The 7,973-nt window shown below is 48.2% G+C and overlaps 1 pseudogene; it reads right to left on the bottom strand.

Annotated features, from left to right (window-relative positions):
- Window positions 1-2,171: 2,171 nt before the first annotated feature.
- On the bottom strand, window positions 2,172-5,239 carry LOC115137639 (transmembrane protein 25-like; annotated as a pseudogene).
- Between the last annotated feature and the right edge of the window lie 2,734 nt (window positions 5,240-7,973).

Genomic DNA, 7,973 nt, shown 5'->3' with positions numbered 1-7,973 from the left:
CCATGTTTGCTTTTTATTTGAGCAATATGAGATGGAAGGAAGTTCCATCCAATAAGGGCTCTATATAATACTGTACGTTTTCTTGAATTTGTTCTGGATTTGGGGACTGTGATAAGACCCCTGGTGGCATGTCTGGTGGGTAAGTATGTGTCAGAGCTGTGTGTAAATTGACTATGCAAACATTTTGGGATTTTCAACACATTGTTTTTTATAAAAAGAAGAGGTGATGTCAGTCTCTCCTCAACTCTTAGCCAAGAGAGACTGGCAGCATAGTATTTATATCAGCCCTCTGATTACAGTGAAGAGCAAGACGCGCCGCTCTGTTCTGGGCCAGCTGCAGCTTAACTAGGTCTTTCCTTGCAGCATTCAACCACACGACCGGACAATAATCAAGATAAGACTAAACTAGAGACTGCCGAACTTGCTTTTTGGAGTGTGTGTCAAAGCAGAGCGTCTCTTTATTACGGCCAGACCTCTCCCATCTTTACAACCATTGAATCTATATGTTTTGACCATGACAGTTTACTATCTAAAGTAACGTTAAGTAATTTAGTCTTCTCAACTTGTTCAACAGCCAAACCATTCATTACCAGATTCAGCTGAGGTCTAGCAAGGAAGGATTTGTACCAAATACAATAGTTTTAGTTTTAGAGACGTTCAGGACCAGAGATGTGGTAGTTGTCAGTCAGTGTAAACCATCTTAAACACTGGAAACAGTATACTTCCCACACTGAGCATCAGTTTAGGTGTTTGGAGCCATCTAAAACACTGGTACAGTATACTTCCCACACTGAGCATCAGTTTAGGTGTTTAGAGCCATCTAAAACACTGGTACAGTATACTTCCCCCACATGGAGCATCAGTTTAGGTGTTTAGAGCCATCTAAAACACTGGTACAGTATACTTCCCACACTGAGCATCAGTTTAGGTGTTTAGAGCCACAGTATACTTCCCACACTGAGCATCAGTTTAGGTGTTTAGAGCCACAGTATACTTCCCACACTGAGCATCAGTTTAGGTGTTTAGAGCCACAGTATACTTCCCACACTGAGCATCAGTTTAGGTGTTTAGAGCCACAGTATACTTCCCACATGGAGCATCAGTTTAGGTGTTTAGAGCCACAGTATACTTCCCACACTGAGCATCAGTTTAGGTGTTTAGAGCCACAGTATACTTCCCACACTGAGCATCAGTTTAGGTGTTTAGAGCCACAGTATACTTCCCACACTGAGCATCAGTTTAGGTGTTTAGAGCCACAGCCACTGAGCATCAGTTTAGGTGTTTAGAGCCACAGTATACTTCCCACACTGAGCATCAGTTTAGGTGTTTAGAGCCACAGTATACTTCCCACACTGAGCATCAGTTTATACTTCCCACACTGAGCATCAGTTTAGGTGTTTAGAGCCACAGTATACTTCCCACACTGAGCATCAGTTTAGGTGTTTAGAGCCACAGTATACTTCCCACACTGAGCATCAGTTTAGGTGTTTAGAGCCACAGTATACTTCCCACACTGAGCATCAGTTTAGGTGTTTAGAGCCACAGTATACTTCCCACACTGAGCATCAGTTTAGGTGTTTAGAGCCACAGTATACTTCCCACACTGAGCATCAGTTTAGGTGTTCAGAGCCACAGTATACTTCCCACACTGAGCATCAGTTTAGGTGTTTAGAGCCACAGTATACTTCCCACACTGAGCATCAGTTTAGGTGTTTAGAGCCACAGTATACTTCCCACACTGAGCATCAGTTTAGGTGTTTAGAGCCACAGTATACTTCCCACATGGAGCATCAGTTTAGGTGTTTAGAGCCACAGTATACTTCCCACACTGAGCATCAGTTTAGGTGTTTAGAGCCACAGTATACTTCCCACACTGAGCATCAGTTTAGGTGTTTAGAGCCACAGTATACTTTCCACACTGAGCATCAGTTTAGGTGTTTAGAGCCACAGTATACTTCCCACACTGAGCATCAGTTTAGGTGTTTAGAGCCACCGTATACTTCCCACATGGAGCATCAGTTTAGGTGTTTAGAGCCATCTAAATGCATGAACTTGATTCTACAACTGCACCTTTTGATGATTCAGTTCATGGCAGTCAGAGTTATTAGCCTCGTCCCAGATCTGTTCATGACATATTGTCACACCAAACAGAGAGACAGCACAAACAGATATAGGACCAGGCTACAGATTTATTCAAGTCAGCTTGAAATACACTAAACAATTAACATAGGACCTGATATTCTGAGTTTCTGATTTTCACTGAATCAAGTTGGAATGTGATTACCTGCTGTAATAGGTTCATCTGGATGAACCCAGAGTGAGATAGCTACCTATCGCATCTCCCTGATCGGTTTCTCTTGCTGGTCTCCGCCTGTAATCATCTCAGCATCTCTATTGGTCCTTTTTGAAGATGAGATTGGCTGACAGGCAGTCGTTCACAGGTTCCTATTGGCCGGTTGAACTGTGGTTTGACCACCCAGTGGTGGGACTGTGGCATAGTAGTCAGAGCCAGATCTCATCACTGCTCTTGCTGTTCACCTTATTAGATGTCACCCACCATGGAGTACCGGGCAAAGCCTGGAGGGGGTGTCAACAACAAACTTTATAACAATGTACGGACATATGTGGTGCACGGTATATACACACAAACAATAGTTACACACACACACACACACACCCTTTGTAACAGCCTGAAAATATGTAACATTACATTAGTGTGGAGTGGGCCAACTAATTTCCATTCAACAGGTAAGCTAACCCTAAACTTCTGAACCCCGTCTTACCCCTCGCAGCATAGGCAGCAGACAGATCCTCCTCTTCCTCGCTCATCTTCTCCCCAAGGTGGTGTTTGGCGGCCTCTCGTGCTACAGAGTGACAGTGATGAGGAAGTAGAATAACAGATGGGACGGAGTCATGGAGAAGACCACCGGGACAGGTGCCAATGCCCAGGGCACCAACATGGCCACTCTGTTTCCTGTTTTGGAATTGCTTTGCACCAATTGATGAGACTTCTACCTCGGTTCTAATGAGGCATCTGTCTCTCAGCAGTAGTGTCTTACCTTTACGCAGGGTGCTGAGGTCCTGGAGTTGCATGTTGGAAGGTAGAGACATGTTCTCTCTGGGTAGGTATATCTTAGTAGGTGAATCGACACTGAAACAAGAATCATGGGGTGTATTCATTAGTGCACACCGTTGCAAACCAAAGCAATGAAAATCAGTCTCTTCTTGGATAAGTTCAGGTATGTCCCTCCCCGTTTTGGCAAGTGTGCTTCCGTTTGTTTCCTAGTGAATACATATACATACATGTAAAGTATATTATTATACAGACACTTGCCTTATATACTGTACTGTAAATACAAACAGAGGAGCATGCGCATGCATAAATATATACCATTGAATACAATACGTAGGTATTACATTTTACCAGACGCTCTTATCCAGAGCAACTTACAGTAGTGGTGAATGCAGACATTTTCATACTCCCTCCCACTTTACCTTTTTTTTTCATATTCAAAGAAAGACACATTTTAAACCCACACCTACGCTGACAACTGACACAAACAACAGATAAACTAGCCAAATAATGTACGTTACCATTTTTTCACCATTATAATCTCGACTGGCTCATCTGAAAAGGGACAGGCACAGACATTTTTCAGAGACTTAAAGTACCTCATTCATTGAATCATGAAAATACAACAGTTCCTCCCACCCTCCTTGCTCCCCTGTCTCACCGATGACGGTCTTGCCCTTGTGCAGAAGGCAGAGGATGAGAAGGGTAATGAAGCCCACTGCGCCCCCTGTCAGGATGCCCAGCACCGGCACCTCCACTCTGGACTGGAGGAACACTGGAGAATACAGATACAGGACTGTAGTAGAAAAAGGGTCTTTTCACACTATTGAGTGGAACCGAGCTGGGCCAAACCAAGCTATGCTCAGGTGGCCTGGTTACGCGTCCACCCTTTGCAAGACAGTCTGGTTCGGTACCATAGTGAGAAAAGGGTCAAAGTGATAACGACCTGCCAGAGTTAGGTTGCTCTGAGATGCAACGACACGGTTGCTGGTGTTCACAGAGGCGTTCCCTGATAGACTGCTCAGGGTGACCTGCAGCGTGTGATTGGTCAGCCATGGGTAGCTCCGCGAGTCCAGGATGAGGAAGTCCGATGTGTTGGCCACCAGCTGGCCAGACTGGTCCACCCAGGTGATGTGGGCAGGGGGGGTTGGACCGTACCAAGGCAAAGAGAACCAGGGAGAGGCCAGGGTCTGAGGTTTCAGTGTAGTGAGCGTATACACGCAGAATCTCCGGCAGGACTGGGATAGAAAAGGTATGGGAACATAACAAATAGAGGGAAACTGAGCATCACATCAGTTCAATATTACTGGGTCTAAATAACCTACAGTGGTGGGATCATATTGATATTCAATGAGAAGATCTGAGTAGGCAGAAGGACTGGGGTTAATACTGTATTTGGTTATGACACCTTAACAGCCACAAGATATAACCATATAAACACATTCCCCACAACACATCAGTAGATCATTCAACGAACCTCCTGACACTGCACATTGAGGGTGACGGTGGAGTTGTAGCCCTCTCCACTGCGAGGGCTGGAGGCGGCACACACCAGCTCTGTATCCCACTTCCTGACTCTCAGAGAGAAGGTGCTGTTGTGCTTGGAGTCCGATTTGAGCAGCCCAGACTCCTCCACTGATGTCATCACCAGGCGCCCAGGTGTCCGTTTGTCTGCCGGCTGTCTCTGTCGCTTCCCGTTGAGATACCACGTCAGCAGGGGCGGGGCATTAGGATTCCAACCCTCTGACTGGCAGTTGAACTTGTGGGTGACATTCTCTTTCAGTGTTAGTGCAGCTTGATGCCATCCATCAATCTTGGGATCATGTTCGATCGCACCTGGATGTAGAGAGAAGTTTATATGTTCAAAATATGTGCACTTGAAACCCAGTGTCCATTTAAATGTACTTTTCATCTGTTTCTCATGAGAATCCTTATCCTTAAATCAATATATTGTAACTCATAAAGTACTCAGTAGTATACTGTGTGGTGGTATATTTTCCATGATCCAGTCTTGTTACTGACCTGTCCATGCCCAAGCCAAAGTGTGTAGCAGCAGGACAGTGGTGCCTGGCCCTTGCATCAGACACAGACACTCCATGCCTGTCCACAGGACCACCAACACCCAGCTGCTGAGACAGAGACAGACGGACGGGACGGGACAGGACAGTGATTGCTCTCCAGTGACTGAATAGAGGGATTACACAGACAAGAGAATGACAAGGAAAACAGAGGTGGACAAACAGACAGAAACAAGACATTTACATTTAAGTCATTTAGCAGACGCTCTTATCCAGAGCGACTTACAAATTGGTGCATTCACCTTATGACATCCAGTGGAGCAGCCACTTACAATAGTGCATCTAAATCTTTTAAGGGGGGTGAGAAGGATTACTTTATCCTATCCTAGGTATTCCTTAAAGAGGTGGGGTTTCAGGTGTCTCCGGAAGGTGGTGATTGACTCCGCTGTCCTGGCGTCGTGAGGGAGTTTGTTCCACCATTGGGGGGCCAGAGCAGCGAACAGTTTTGACTGGGCTGAGCGGGAACTGTACTTCCTCAGTGGTAGAGAGGCGAGCAGGCCAGAGGTGGATGAACGCAGTGCCCTTGTTTGGGTGTAGGGCCTGATCAGAGCCTGGAGGTACTGAGGTGCCGTTCCCCTCACAGCTCCGTAGGCAAGCACCATGGTCTTGTAGCGGATGCGAGCTTCAACTGGAAGCCAGTGGAGAGAGCGGAGGAGCGGGGTGACGTAGAGAGAACTTGGGAAGGTTGAACACCAGACGGGCTGCGGCGTTCTGGATGAGTTGTAGGGGTTTAATGGCACAGGCAGGGAGCCCAGCCAACAGCGAGTTGCAGTAATCCAGACGGGAGATGACAAGTGCCTGGATTAGGACCTGCGCCGCTTCCTGTGTGAGGCAGGGTCGTACTCTGCGGATGTTGTAGAGCATGAACCTACAGGAACGGGCCACCGCCTTGATGTTAGTTGAGAACGACAGGGTGTTGTCCAGGATCACGCCAAGATTCTTAGCGCTCTGGGAGGAGGACACAGTGGAGTTGTCAACCGTGATGGCGAGATCATGGAACGGGCAGTCCTTCCCCGGGAGGAAGAGCAGCTCCGTCTTGCCGAGGTTCAGCTTGAGGTGGTGATCCGTCATCCACACTGATATGTCTGCCAGACATGCAGAGATGCGATTCGCCACCTGGTCATCAGAAGGGGGAAAGGAGAAGATTAATTGTGTATCGTCTGCATAGCAATGATAGGAGAGACCATGTGAGGTTATGACAGAGCACTTGGTGTATAGCGAGAATAGGAGAGGGCCTAGAACAGAGCCCTGGGGGACACCAGTGGTGAGAGCACGTGGTGAGGAGACAGATTCTCGCCACGCCACCTGGTAGGAGCGACCTGTCAGGTAGGACGCAATCCAAGCGTGGGCCGCGCCGGAGATGCCCAACTCGGAGAGGGTGGAGAGGAGGATCTGATGATTCACAGTATCGAAGGCAGCCGATAGGTCTAGAAGGATGAGAGCAGAGGAGAGAGAGTTAGCTTTAGCAGTGCGGAGCGCCTCCGTGATACAGAGAAGAGCAGTCTCAGTTGAATGACTAGTCTTGAAACCTGACTGATTTGGATCAAGAAGGTCATTCTGAGAGAGATAGCGGGAGAGCTGGCCAAGGACGGCACGTTCAAGGGTTTTGGAGAGAAAAGAAAGAAGGGATACTGGTCTGTAGTTGTTGACATCGGAGGGATCGAGTGTAGGTTTTTTCAGAAGGGGTGCAACTCTCGCTCTCTTGAAGACGGAAGGGACGTAGCCAGCGGTCAGGGATGAGTTGATGAGCGAGGTGAGGTAAGGGAGAAGGTCTCCGGAAATGGTCTGGAGAAGAGAGGAGGGGATAGGGTCAAGCGGGCAGGTTGTTGGGCGGCCGGCCGTCACAAGACGCGAGATTTCATCTGGAGAGAGAGGGGAGAAAGAGGTCAGAGCACAGGGTAGGGCAGTGTGAGCAGAACCAGCGGTGTCGTTTGACTTAGCAAACGAGGATCGGATGTCGTCGACCTTCTTTTCAAAATGGTTGACGAAGTCATCTGCAGAGAGGAGGGGGAGGGGGATTCAGGAGGGAGGAGAAGGTGGCAAAGAGCTTCCTAGGGTTAGAGGCAGATGCTTGGAATTTAGAGTGGTAGAAAGTGGCTTTAGCAGCAGCGACAGAAGAGGAAAATGTAGAGAGGAGGGAGTGAAAGGATGCCAGGTCCGCAGGGAGGCGAGTTTTCCTCCATTTCCGCTCGGCTGCCCGGAGCCCTGTTCTGTGAGCTCGCAATGAGTCGTCGAGCCACGGAGCGGGAGGGGAGGACCGAGCCGGCCTGGAGGATAGGGGACATAGAGAGTCAAAGGATGCAGAAAGGGAGGAGAGGAGGGTTGAGGAGGCAGAATCAGGAGATATGTTGGAGAAGGTTTGAGCAGAGGGAAGAGATGATAGGATGGAAGAGGAGAGAGTAGCGGGGAGAGAGAGCGAAGGTTGGGACGGCGCGATACCATCCGAGTAGGGGCAGTGTGGGAAGTGTTGGATGAGAGCGAGAGGGAAAAGGATACAAGGTAGTGGTCGGAGACTTGGAGGGAGTTGCAATGAGGTTAGTGGAAGAACAGCATCTAGTAAAGATGAGGTCGAGCGTATTGCCTGCCTTGTGAGTAGGGGGAAGGTGAGAGGGAGAGGTCAAAAGAGGAGAGGAGTGGAAAGAAGGAGGCAGAGAGGAATGAGTCAAAGGTAGACGTGGGGAGGTTAAAGTCGCCCAGAACTGTGAGAGGTGAGCCGTCCTCAGGAAAGGAGCTTATCAAGGCATCAAGCTCATTGATGAACTCTCCGAGGGAACCTGGAGGGCGATAAATGATAAGGATGTTAAGCTTGAAAGGGCTGGCAA

Source organism: Oncorhynchus nerka, linkage group LG11 (genome assembly GCF_034236695.1).
Source record: "Oncorhynchus nerka isolate Pitt River linkage group LG11, Oner_Uvic_2.0, whole genome shotgun sequence".
Classification (NCBI taxonomy): Eukaryota; Metazoa; Chordata; class Actinopteri; order Salmoniformes; family Salmonidae; genus Oncorhynchus; species Oncorhynchus nerka.
Note: the sequence above shows the minus strand (reverse complement) of the source record. Positions and strands in the feature narration are given on the sequence as shown.